Source organism: Hibiscus syriacus, unplaced genomic scaffold (assembly GCF_006381635.1).
Source record: "Hibiscus syriacus cultivar Baekdansim isolate YM2019G1 unplaced genomic scaffold, ASM638163v2 tig00110332_pilon, whole genome shotgun sequence".
NCBI lineage: Eukaryota > Viridiplantae > Streptophyta > Magnoliopsida > Malvales > Malvaceae > Hibiscus > Hibiscus syriacus.
In genome coordinates, this window is record NW_024062688.1 from 954,133 (window position 1) to 967,598 (window position 13,466).

A 13,466-nucleotide genomic window follows, 5' to 3' on the forward strand; every position below is an offset into this window, starting at 1 on the left:
GCAGTCTTGGGATGTAGGCAAGGACACCATTGAGATCAAAATTAAAGTTTTCTTGAAGGCGGCGTTGCAGACACGATATACTTGTTTGGATCATCATCTTCATCACATCATCATCATCGTCATCTTCATCGCCAGCTTCATCGTCATCATCATCATCATCGTCAGCTTCATCTTATGCGACCGCTTGGTTGTCCACATCTGTTAAAAGAAAATAAATAAAGTTCAGAACGTGTAAATGTTAAGAAACATAGATAATGAATTACCTAACTCGTTTGATGTCGTTGACGTAATTCGTTACGCAACATGGAGACTTCACGTTGCAATGATGAAATATCGGATCGCATTCCACTCACAAGGGAATCAATATGCTCCCGAAAATTGACCATGTATTCCATCACGGTCTTAATTGTGACATCCTCTGCAACTGGAGCTTCTTCCATCATTGCGTCTCCACTTGGTTTGCTCTTCTTCATGGCCAACGGGGTCCATTTCCTCCTCTCTTGATCTAATCCGACCTCTTGACACGCTTCCAACCGAGTTTTTCAACAAAATCATATCCCGCTTTTAATAAATACCATGTCAATCTTGCGGGTTAATCGAACAGGGGCGTCATGCGAAAAATCAACTTCCTTCTTCTTCACAGAGGGTGATGACACATCCATATGGTAGTGTAGTTGAAATTGTTGCTCCTTTGTGACCATATATACAATTGTATTAAATATGAGTTTTGCAATGTTTGGAAGCCGTTTTGGGATTTATACTTTGCTATCCACCAATAATCGCTGTCTCGAAGCGTTGAATGTTTTCCCCACTAGGCCGGATATACCATGTGAGCATTTTGTGAAACACTCTCGACTCTATCGAGGTGAATTGGGCTATTTCTAGTAACCCGTTTAATGTAGACCAATCTACACCATTTTCATCTGAATCCCCTGTATTCGCTACACCTAAACCCTCCGCAATCGTTTCTGGAGATATATATATCCTTCCCCATAACATGTGTATTAATTCCTATTATATTAGTCTTATTAGGCTCGTGCTGTAAGGAAGCATTGTTGTAGAAGACTCTAACTAGGTTGGGATAATATCTTGGTTCTACACCAAGGAATCAAGCCAACCCCAAGATGAAATGTGGATTAAACTAAATGATATTTATCATCAAACAAGAAACCCAGGTCAATGACACGTTCGGGACGAATTCCTTACTTTAAAACTCGTATGCCATCTTTGTTTCTCCATGTCGGATCTAAAGTTCGAGTTTCGAAGGACCTGATTTCCTCAGAAGAATCGTTTGTTACAGAAGGAGGTGGTTGAGAGAACTGGGTTGAGAAGAGCTTTGAGAAAGACCTCGCTTCTGACGCTGACGTTTTGGAGCCATTTTGGTTGGATGCTACCCCTATTACAATGGAACACAAACACATTCAGGATAAAAACTCCATATAGAAATCAATCAAACCCATAGAATATCGATAAATTTACCTGAATATCTGATCGTCACTTATGATAGAGTAGAAGAAAGAGGAAGATCTGCCTGCTTGCATTTATGTTTAGGGTTTCTCGATTAAGAGTACTATATATCGTAAACGGTGGAAAACACTTGATATTTAAATTAGTATCGACACAAACTATATTAGTGTCGACACATTATTTAGACATATTCTCTCATAAAACCGGTATAATTGTACCGTTAGATTGAAAAATTACTATTACATTATACTTTTGGGTTCGATGATTTGGGATCGACACTTTTTATATAGGATGACACTTTATGGGTGCACCTTGTTTTCCATTCATTCTGGGAAAAAAGTATCGACACAAACTCTATTAGTGTCGACACATTATTTAGAAATATTCTCTCATAAAACCGGTATAATTGTACCGGTTAGATTGAAAATTACATATTCATTATACTTTGGGTTCGAGATTTTGGGATTGACACTTTTTTATATATGGATCGACACTTATGGGTGCACCCGTTGGCCATATTGTAAATTTGCCTTTTACTTCCAAGTATCGACATGACCCTTAATGTGTATAAGAAACATGTACAACAACATACTGCTAACTTTTCTCATCATTCATAATTATATTCACATACAAAAATATAAATCGTATACAAAATTATAAATCTTATACAAAATTAACTCGACATTCATCATGCATCCTTTTGTATTCTTATGTAATATTGCAGCTTTGTTATCTCCTATCTTCGTTCATTTTGATTGTGGCTTACGAGATCGTTTAATACTCGCGATCGATCCCAGTCTCCAACAACCTATATTCAAGTTGTCAGAACGTTAAGTATTGTCAACTACAGCATTCAATCTACGACTTTTACAATTTACCACAAACAATTTTTTCTATCCACTTACAAAATCACCAGTGCCCCTGTAGAACCGATCGATTCCATCCACATCACATACATGCCGCAATATCGTTACAAAATTTGAAAACCACACACAATTATTATGAGAATACTGCATAAATTAAGCTTTCTATTTGGTGACACATCTACCATTCAATTGCTTATTCTTCTTATGCTCCACAAATTGAAATTTTCAAGGGATACTTTCCTAGAGATCCACATGACTCAACCCAAATGCGTTTATTATTATAAGAATCTAATATTTTAATCTGCATTAAAATAGAAGAAGTAGCACCAAAAAAATTATGCATTATAATTTACATAATGTCCTTTCATACAGACATACATACCAATCTCTTAGCATCCTTCACTCTGTTTAGCTGCTTCAGTTGTAACATACTATCATATATTGTTACAACATGATCTACCATATATCCAACACCAACAGATACCAATGTGAATTATGGTAGTTTATTGTGATCATTATCTGCAACAAATTTCACACCCAATTGACAAATTCAACATTCTATATCCGAAAACATCATTGCAATTGGTATGGTGTCTTACCTTCTCACAGTCGGTGAATTCACATAGTTATCCAATATGACACCCCAGAAGGTAGAAATATTCTCAACATTTCTTTGTTGTTGGCTTCCAACGCCTGTTGCTGTAATTACGCAACAAACATTATTAATTTACGTCTATAACACTACTTTTCAATATTTATTAATTACTCACCACTAAGAGGTATGGAAGGTAGCCAATCCTCCGGTGTGACTTTGAGAATCGTAGCATATGGTCCAGGCGAGCAAATCGATAACCTAACAAAATTAATTACACAATCAGAACATATTCAATAAGTTTTATTTATTTTCTACTTTCTACTTACCACACTGCCAACCCATTCCGTAGGCTTCAACGTTGCAACGTCGTATACAGTAGCGAATGATTTCCCATTGATATTACAGAATATCTGTATGAATCATTAGGATTATATCTTCTCATGAAATATTAAATATCACTCACAAAACAATATATTTCACTTACCCCGATTCTAACTCGCTATTCCATAATAATCACAAATTGCAGCTTCGATGTCATCAATTCCGGTTGGAATATCCGCTTTTTCAACCTACAATTTTGCATACAAATTTTGTCACAACAACATAATAAAAATCAAATTAAGTATTCTTTTATTAAACTTACCTTCTGCTTCTTCTTCTGGGTGCAGGACATTCCGAATCCAAAACTCTGCTATAACACTCTCGGTGTATAAATGACATCGACTTCCTTCCTCCATTTCTTCCATCTCTTCTTCTTCCTCCTCCTCTTTTCTTCTTCATATTTTTCAGTTCATCGTTTTTTCTACATAGCTCTTCATATCTTTTATTTCACCTTCAATTGAGCTCCTTCATCCGAGTATTTATCAACCACCCCTTCACCCCCGTAAGTTCACTCCTCAAATCAACAACCTCCTTCACCACTCCTCAAATTTTCTCCGTCACCATCTTAATATCACCCTTAACACCCCAACTTCTTTCACCACTTCACCCTCAACCCTCTACTTCTTTCACCACTCCATCTATTTTTCCTTCCACTACCCCTTATTCCTCTCGAGTGTATCTTCGACTCTCTCGAGTTTCTCTACGACTTGATCAAGTTTCTCTTCGACTCTTGATTGTCTTTGCATGATTTCAAATTGGATTTTTTTGATATCAGCCAATTCAGACATCAAAATGTCGAAGTTACTCTGTTTGCTTCACCGTCGTCCCACTCACCTTCATCCCCCAATACCATCCCTCCTTTTTCTCCTCTGCCTCCACTGCCTCCTCTACATCCTGCCAATAACCTTCAAAAATTAAATTACAATATTAAGACATTGATTATATTCTTAATATTATTTAATTACATTTATTACCATTTCTTGCTTCTTCTCTATCCAACTTCAACTTCACCATCACTCTAACCACCTCTTCCTTCCCCCATGCACGGATGCGTGCCACTCCGGTTCTTTCATAAGCCGGCACTGCCTCACAGCCCGACCAAAATCGAACAGTGCAACCTGCATTTATAATAAAATTTATATTTATATAAAAACACAAAAAAGTGATTCAACTCATTTACCTCTAAGATTGCTATGCACCCTTTGAGGTATCTGGCTGCCTTTTTAAAGGTGATTATTGATCAATCAATCTCGAATGGATATATTCCCAATTGTATTCACCCTTCAAGCCTTCATCGCAAATGAGCTTCATATATTCCTTGTTCGTTGACGTATCACCCGTTGGACAAAGAAATATCCCGACAAGTACAATAGAACTCGGGCCTTCGCTCATCCCCAAGTAAGATCCACTTTTGATATCCTCTTCAACTTCAGTATATGTCACCTTATGATTCAAACCATATTTGGAGGCAAGTGCTTTCCAGTTCTTACTCCTACAGACTTCTATAACACTTTTGCCTTTGTTTTGTACCCCCAATACGGCTGCAGAAGTCGATACCCCAGAGGGAATGAATAATCACCATACTTAGCCATACATTGACTGACGTCAAATTGTGCCATCAAGGATCGACACAATTCCCTCCGAATAGGTCGATCCCTTACTCCGATCACGATCCAAAACCTATTTCTCCCAGCACATTCAACTGACCCTTCTCCTTAAGGTTTGATTATAAATTCACCCTTTTAATGCTGCATCTTGTCGACACTTCCTACATTTTTTAACAATATATAATGTTATAGTTCTTATATATTTGTATCAACGTATTTACAAGTTTAATGAATACCTTATTTTCATGTGCTTTCCTCCGTTCTTTGTATTCTTACTATCATCCTTGACTGTGTGATGTAAGGTTCCTTTTCAGCATCACTCATGAATTCCATTTGGACCTCACATCTTTTTTCACCAATATTAAACATAAACGTTCTTAATCAATACATTAACACTAAATACTAATACTACTCAATGTCAATTTCATTTACATACCGAACCGCTCTGGTGCCATCTCCCTTCATCCTTTTGCATTCGGCCATACTGTTAACATTTAAAATTTGTAATCAATTTAAGTTATACTTTAATCCAATTACCATTTCAACAATAATAACAAAAAGACATTGATACTTACTAGAAGTACATATATCCACCCTTGGTTGCTTTCGAGTCTCGGCCTCAATTTCAAGTCATCTGCTCCACCAACAATTTTCCAACCCATTGACTCCATTTTCCTTCATATATCAGTTACGCAAATCAAATTATTTGTTACATACACTTTTCAATATACAAATATAGATAACTACTTGTGGTAAAACGGTTTTCTTCAAAAGAATTTGAATGGCCACACCAAAATGTGTCGGCACATTTATACAACCTATAATATCATTTTCTACCTATAATATTTAATAAAAGTATCGACATTATTTTTTCCTTGAATATCTATTTCTACCTGCAATCGGTCTCAAATGCTTCCTTACTCCAAAACCCCAACAACACATAAAAAACCCTATCGCGATTACTGTAATAATAAAAATTAGGGTTTCGACAACATACTTTTCGATTCGACTGCAGCAACAACAAACAAACTTCGCTTTAGAAACGCCTTCTGAAATGCAGCAACAATTACTCTTCGATTTCAAAAACTCGTCCGTTCTATCTTTTTCAGAGGATATTTAGCTATGGCCTTTATATTTCATCGGATATGTTATTATATTTAATCGATACAAATACAAAAGTGTCGATACTTTTATGTCAGGTGTCGTACTTTCGAAAGGATAATTACTATTTCTTTGAAAGTGTCGATAATTATTACACGTACTTACGAAAGTGTCGACACTTTCAATATATCCGGTATCATTTTACCGGTTTATCATTTTGTTACCGGTTTTATCATATTTTTACCTGTTATATCGTTGTGGATCGATATTTTTTAAAGTATCGACACATTATAGGCGCTATAATGCTTCTCTTTTAAATTCACAAAGTGTCGATCCTTATATAACGTATCGACACTTTTAAATTTACCGGTTTTATCATTTTGTTACCGGTTTTATCATATTTTACCTGTATATGTTTGGATCGATATATTTTTAAAAGTATCGACACTTTTTAGGATTTAAAACTGCTTTTAAAGTTATGTAATTTATGTTTCAATTTATTTAATAGTGTTTCATGTTTTCCACCTACAATTAATTTAATAATTTTTACACAAAATATATTTGATTGTTTTGATATTTATAAATATTATTTAGAATTTAAATTTAACATATTAACCAATATATATAAATATGTTTTCAACAGTGAAATAAGTATGGACATTTTATAAAATGATATATACTTTTTGAAAGTTATGTAATTTATGTTTCAATTTTTTTAATAGTTTTCATGTTTCCACCTACAATATTAATTTAATAATTTCATTTACACAAAAAATTATTTGATTGTTTGATATTTTATAATATTATTTAGATTTTAAATTTAACAATATTAACTAAAGATAATAATAAATATTTCACAGTGAAATAAGTATGGACACTTTTATAAAAAGGATAGATAATTTACAATATAACAGGTAAAAATATGACAAAACCAGATTCATTATGACAAAACCGGTAAAATTTACTTGATATGTTAAACGTATGGACACTTTTTAAAAAGGATAGATACTTACCGATAATCAAAGTTACCGGTTACCAATTTTTTAATAGTTTTCATATTTTCTACCTAAAACATTATAGTTGTCAACATAATAGTACGCTAAACCGAATTTATTAAATACATTTTAATGTATCCGGTAATGCTGTATATTAGCCGTATATTAACCCGCCTTTCCTGAGACAATCCCATCTGGTTGGATCGTCCGGTGAAACCCAAATCTATACTAAAATAATTAAATTTTCTTTGGGTAAAATAAATGAATGTTATTAATATTTGAAAAAAAAATTCAATAGAATTTAAAATAACAAATTAATCAATAATTTTATAAATTTATAATAAATTAATCATTCGACGTTAATAATTGTCAACCTGAATGATGAAAAATATATTTAGTACGTTAACCGCTTACCTGACGAGGTTGACTGTAACATAAGAAATTGGTGTTTTTTTCGAAAAATCACCGGTGATCGGTATATTTATCGATCTAACACCGGTCAAATTATATTTCCCGATCTAACACCCGTAGCAGTAAAATGCGCCTCTGCCCTGCGCTATATGCTGATTTGGTGTCACGTGGGGTATAGCGTGTCCCCTGTACCGCGCTATACGATGACATGGGTTACACATGTGTATAGCACGCCCCCTGATCCGCGCTATATGCCATGTAGGGGTATAGCACGGATCAGGGGCCGCGCTATACGCCATGTATCGAAATTATATTTAATTTGGTCTCTGGTCTGCGGTATATCTTTTATGAATAATTACATATAGCGCGGTGCAGGTACCGCGCCTTATATGGTTATAAATACCCTCCTCAGCCGGTTAAGTTTCTCACATCTCCTCGCATCTCTCCTCTCAACTTATAAATTAATACAACAATTCCGTCAATGAGTAATAATTCATGCAATCTTCTCATATTTGATTTAGAAGTTCGTACGATTTTTCGTTATAAGGTAATTTTGTTATAATTTTTTAATTATACTTATTTATTATCATTATTTGAAAAAATATTATACTAATTATTTCAATTAATTTTTATGTTTGTAAATTGAAACGGGAGCATACGTCGAAATAGTTTTGCGGTGCAAGTAATAATAATATTATATTATTTAATTATTTACGTTGATGTGTAAAAAATTTATTGTGTATTTTTGTTCATATAATTATTTAATCAGGTTTGTTTCAGTTATTTTTTTTGCAGATATAATATTGTCGCACTTTTAAACTCAAAGAATGGTGCGACTTTCAGCTATTGTTTATTATGATGGTGAAATTCGAGAAGATGAAATCAGCGTTGTTTTCGTATCAAATGAGTTTGTTAAAATATCATTCAAGAGAAACATAACTCTTGAGGAGCTGATAACGAAGATTTTGAGGAAGATTCATGTTGGAAGTAGTAGAAGAATGTCGTCGTTGCAATACAGATTTCCAACATCATCGTTGCCATTAACTTAACAGCGTTCGAAATTCGAACAATGATGATTTCAAATGATGGTTGAAGCTCAAAGTAATTATTCAGACGCCGCTATTGAGATGTATGCACATTTGTTCAAGTGCGTGTTATTAGGGTCAATCATTAAGCTCCCACTATGGGCTGGCTGAATAAGTTGATCAAGTTGACAGCCCGACTACAGTAATGTGTAATGATTTTAATACCATAATGGGGAGACATTCATCCGCAACTCCTTACGATATGTACCGAGATGGGTCCACGAACAATTCATATGGCAACACCGTGTCCAGTTCAAGGGGAAGACATTCATCTGCAAATTTCTTTGACCTTAATATGGAGATGTCATCGACGCAACAATCTGTTCAGTTTCCATTTGACACGATGACTTCAAGCTCCAGGGGGAGGCATTCGACTGCGAGCTTTTTCGATCTCAATGTCGATATGCCTTCTAGTTCAAGGGGAAGACATGCAAGTAGTAGGTTCTTTGACTTAAATATGGAGCACATGGAGGAACCATCATCTCCACCAGAAGAACCGCTTCGTGAGCCTGGTGCTGAGACTGGACTATTCATTCACCTAGAATCACCGCAATTCAACTCCGATGATGATGATGTAGATGAAGTTCTAGGAAATGTGACACAAACTGACCCTCCTATACACATGTATGAAGCTGATTATGTGCAATGTACGGGCCAGAATTTGCGGATATGCCTTATCTCGGTGACTATGGATATTACTCATCAATAAATAATGGTGAGTTATCTTTAGGCATGGAGTTTTCAAGCAAATAAGAAGCGATGATGGCTATCAAAAATTACAATATACGTAATTCTGTTTAGTCCAGAGTCAACCGATCGACGACCGAAAAATATGTATGCTATTGTGCCCGACGCGAAAACGGATGCAATTGGATGGTTCGCATATCGAAAATAAAGAGGAAAAACAACATATGGGAACTAACAATATACAACGGTCCTCACACATGTTGTGCTTGAGGGGTCAACTAAGATCATCCCAACTTGGACTCTGAAATGATATGCCAAGCCATCATGCCCATCGTAAAAGCAAGCTCTCATATAACTGTTGTAGTGTTGATTTCAGTTATACAATCGTAGTATGGGTACACTGTCTCCTATAAAAAAGCTTGGTTGGCAAAACAAAATGCCATTGTCAAACTTCATGGTGAATGAGATGCATCTTACAATGAACTTCCAGGTTGGTTTAGGCTGGTGCAGACGTTGAATCCTGGGACAATTGTGGACTTCGAAACCTCCTATGCATACCATAATGATCGAGTTCTTCGCGATCGAAGCTAATTTACGGGTTTTTGGAGTTACCCACAGTGCGTTAATGCTGCCAATACTGCAAGCCTGTGTCCAGATCGACGGGACTTTCTTGTATGGAAAATACAAGCAAGTTTATTGGCAGTTGTCCAAGATGGCAATCGCAACATTCTTCAGTTGCTTTTTCTCTTGTCGAAGGAGAAGATACAGATTCTTGAGCTTTTTTCCTCCGAAATTTAAGTGCATATGTTATCACGAGGGAAAACATCTGTGTCATTTCAGATCGCGGAGCTGGGATCAAAGCAGCAATGAAGTACTTTAATTAGTATTTACTTCAAGTTAATGATAACCAAATTGGTATTTGAATATAATTTTAAATACAAATTACAATAAGTAAATGATAACTAAATTACAATAACTAATATTAAATGATAATAAACAAAATTAACTGAAATAAATTAAAAAAAAGTCTAACAAAAATAACAAAATAAAGTAAGTATTAAATGAGAAATAATAAAAAAGTATAATCTAACAAAATAAAGTAAATACAAATATAAAAAAAATCTATCGATGCCTGCGACGCGAATGTGTTCCGCAGGGCGGTGGCTGTCAGTCTCGAGGAGGATTTCTTCATATCACTGGTTCTGACTCCTCGCTGTCATCATTATCACCATCGTCGTCGTCGTCGTGAGCAGATACATTAGGTTGATGAGGAGATGACGATAAAGCACCTCCATAGAATAAGGACCTAGAGGTGTATAACTGACTATCCCATCGGCCTGCGAAAACCAGACATCGCTTAGTGTGAAACTGTACAGGAGGTGTCTGTGCGGCCATGGGTGATGAGGCTGAACCCGCCAAATATCCAGCATGAACTCCAAGTCGATCTGTAAACATAGACCCATAGCCTCCAGGAGGGGTCATCTGTGACCGTGGCGGCGGCGGGGTCATAAAACCAGGTGAAGGCGGCGACATCTGGTAATGGAAAGGCGAGGGCGACATCATAAATGTCTGCGATGGCTGCTGTGAATATCCTGATGGTGTAGCTGAGGATGAACCAGAAGCACCTGCTCTCCGTCCACGAGTCAGGGGATGATGGTGCTGTGTCAGATCACGTCTCTGTCAACGTCACGGAAAGGTGTGCCCTCGTGCATCCTTGGGAAGTAGAAACGGTTTCCCGCTACTGTTGAACCACTCATAATAACCGTCAGCATACATCAAGAAGTCAGTAAAAATGGGCTCTCTACGGGGAAGGCGCCGATATCGATCCTCCCACAACACGACCCACTCATGATGCCTCACCGGCCAATCTGTATCTGTCTTGCCGCGTCTATCTAAGCTATGCAACTCGTCCATATTACAAGGTGCTTCCGGAATTGGTTGAAAACAACCAAACTGCCGGAGCACGCGATCAGTGAAGTGTCACTCGACGGTCGCATAACAGATCAGAGGGACCATCGCCATCCAAACATCTTATGGACCCCTCAACTCAGGTGGGATCACCGCCCTCACATCATCAGTAGAATATGACTGATGAGTGTTCAGAATCGTTAATATTTATTCATTATTTCTTCGATTTTGTGAAGTTATTGCTGCTTATTGGTGTGTTATGTCATTTTCGTGCGTCCTTACTTTCCAGAATTGGTGAAAACGGGCGAATTCTGCATTTTTTTATTATTGGTCACAGCTGGAGACATGGGCACGACTCTGGGCACGACGCGGTCTGACATGGCAGTTTCTAAAAGGTCCAGTCAGCGGCGGTTTCTAGGAGACTTCGTCTGCACGCCTTCTGGAAGATTGACGAGCAGAGTTGCATTAGGAGACTAGTTAAGTTTGAATTTAAATTAAAACAATTATCTTTTGTATTATTTTATTTCTTGTTTATCCTTTAGGCTTTGAGAGGCTATAAATACCCACTTGGGGTAAGCCTAAACGAATCATTCAGAATACATTCTTCTTTTCTCTAGTTTTATAAAAGTTTTCTTTTCCTTTTCAAGTTCATTTATTTTCTTTATTTTCAAGTTTTATTTTTATGCTAAGTATGACTTTTGTCATGCTTAGCTAATTTCATAAGCCGAGAGCTGTTGCGGATTCAATTCCAACGGGAGAATTGAAACGTCCCTTAATATCTTCGGAATCTCTGTCTCAATCTCTGTGCTTATTTTTCAAAATCAAAACATTTTCAAATCGAAGATTGACTTTGGTTAAGAAGTTGTTGCGATTAAACGTGTGGGAGGAGATTCGCTTATAGAAAGTAATTCGACTTCCTGGGAACACTTGGCGAGATAGCTTCTCCAAGAGGGAATTGAAATCGGAATTGACGGTTTAGAAACAACAATCCGAGTCGGTCGCACAACTTAAACGGTATTTGATCTACGACAATAGATGTTGTTAGAATCAACTACCGAAGCCGGAATCAAGATAGCCTAGGGTATTCGGTAACAAGATAGAGTCACAAGGATAGCCCTTGTAGACAAAGTAACCGACGTGAATTCCGAAGAGAAAATCTTATTCGATGATCTAAAGGAAATTGAATCAAAGCGAAGCTTGAGGCTACTTTTACCGTATTATTCACAATCATCTTCTATTTTTACTTTAATTACTTTTATTTAATCACTTTATTATCTTTTACTAAATCCCCCATTTTTATGTTTCACGCTGGCATAAATAATTCACACATAAATTTAATTTTCTAAGTCCCTGTGGATTGACCCTACTTCTCTACGCTACGAATTTCCTTTAATATTATCCGAGAAGAAGGAATTTATTTGACATCAAAACGACAGTTGTCAAACACTATTCAAACTAAAAAAAATATATAATTTTATCAAATAATAATCTATATATAACTATATCTAAAATCGAATTTTAACATTAATATTCATACATGGGTCAGCCTTCTGATCGATTAGCACCCTAATTTTTTCTAAATCATCAGGTAGCTCTTGATAGTTTTTCCTATCAGTAAACCACCTATTCAAGGAAAAAAATTATTATACGCTGTATAAAATTATTAATATACAAAATCAGCTTTATAATTACCTCAGAAGTAGTGAAAATACGAATGGGTTCTTCACAATGGGACATAAAAAGGGCAATCGTACCATGCCCAAGACTGCAGCAGTAGGAGACATCCGCCGATAGCATAACGCATGTAGTCAGTGACTCCACACATCTCCCTGTACAACAAAGCCAAAACTGCCGAGCCCCAACTGAATGATCCGGCGAGATGAAAGTCGCTAAGATGTCGCAACCACATGCAGTGAACTAGGTTGCGCGATTTGTCCGACATTAGCAACCCTCCTATCAACTGCCATATGCATGCTGTGCATACATTAACCTCATCCTCAGAGGCGTCTGCGCTCAACTCCCGAAAATTGACATCTAACCATTAACGGTATCCTACCTCGATAAACTTTCCAGGACATGTCTAGATTTCCCGCACAAAGTAGTCCAAGAACCGGAAACTATCCCTGATATCACATCCATCCACCGAAAGCCCAGGTGCATAGAAACATCCTCAAGCGTGATAGTGCACTCTCCGCACGAAAGATGGAATGTGTGGGTTTCCGGCCTCCACCGCTCTACTAAGACAGAAATAAGGTCTGGTTCTATCTTACAGTGACCCTGATATCTGCCTATGTAACCAAATTCAACATCTACTAAATATAGCAAGACACGACTAGGTATCACTAACTTAAGATTCCTAATAA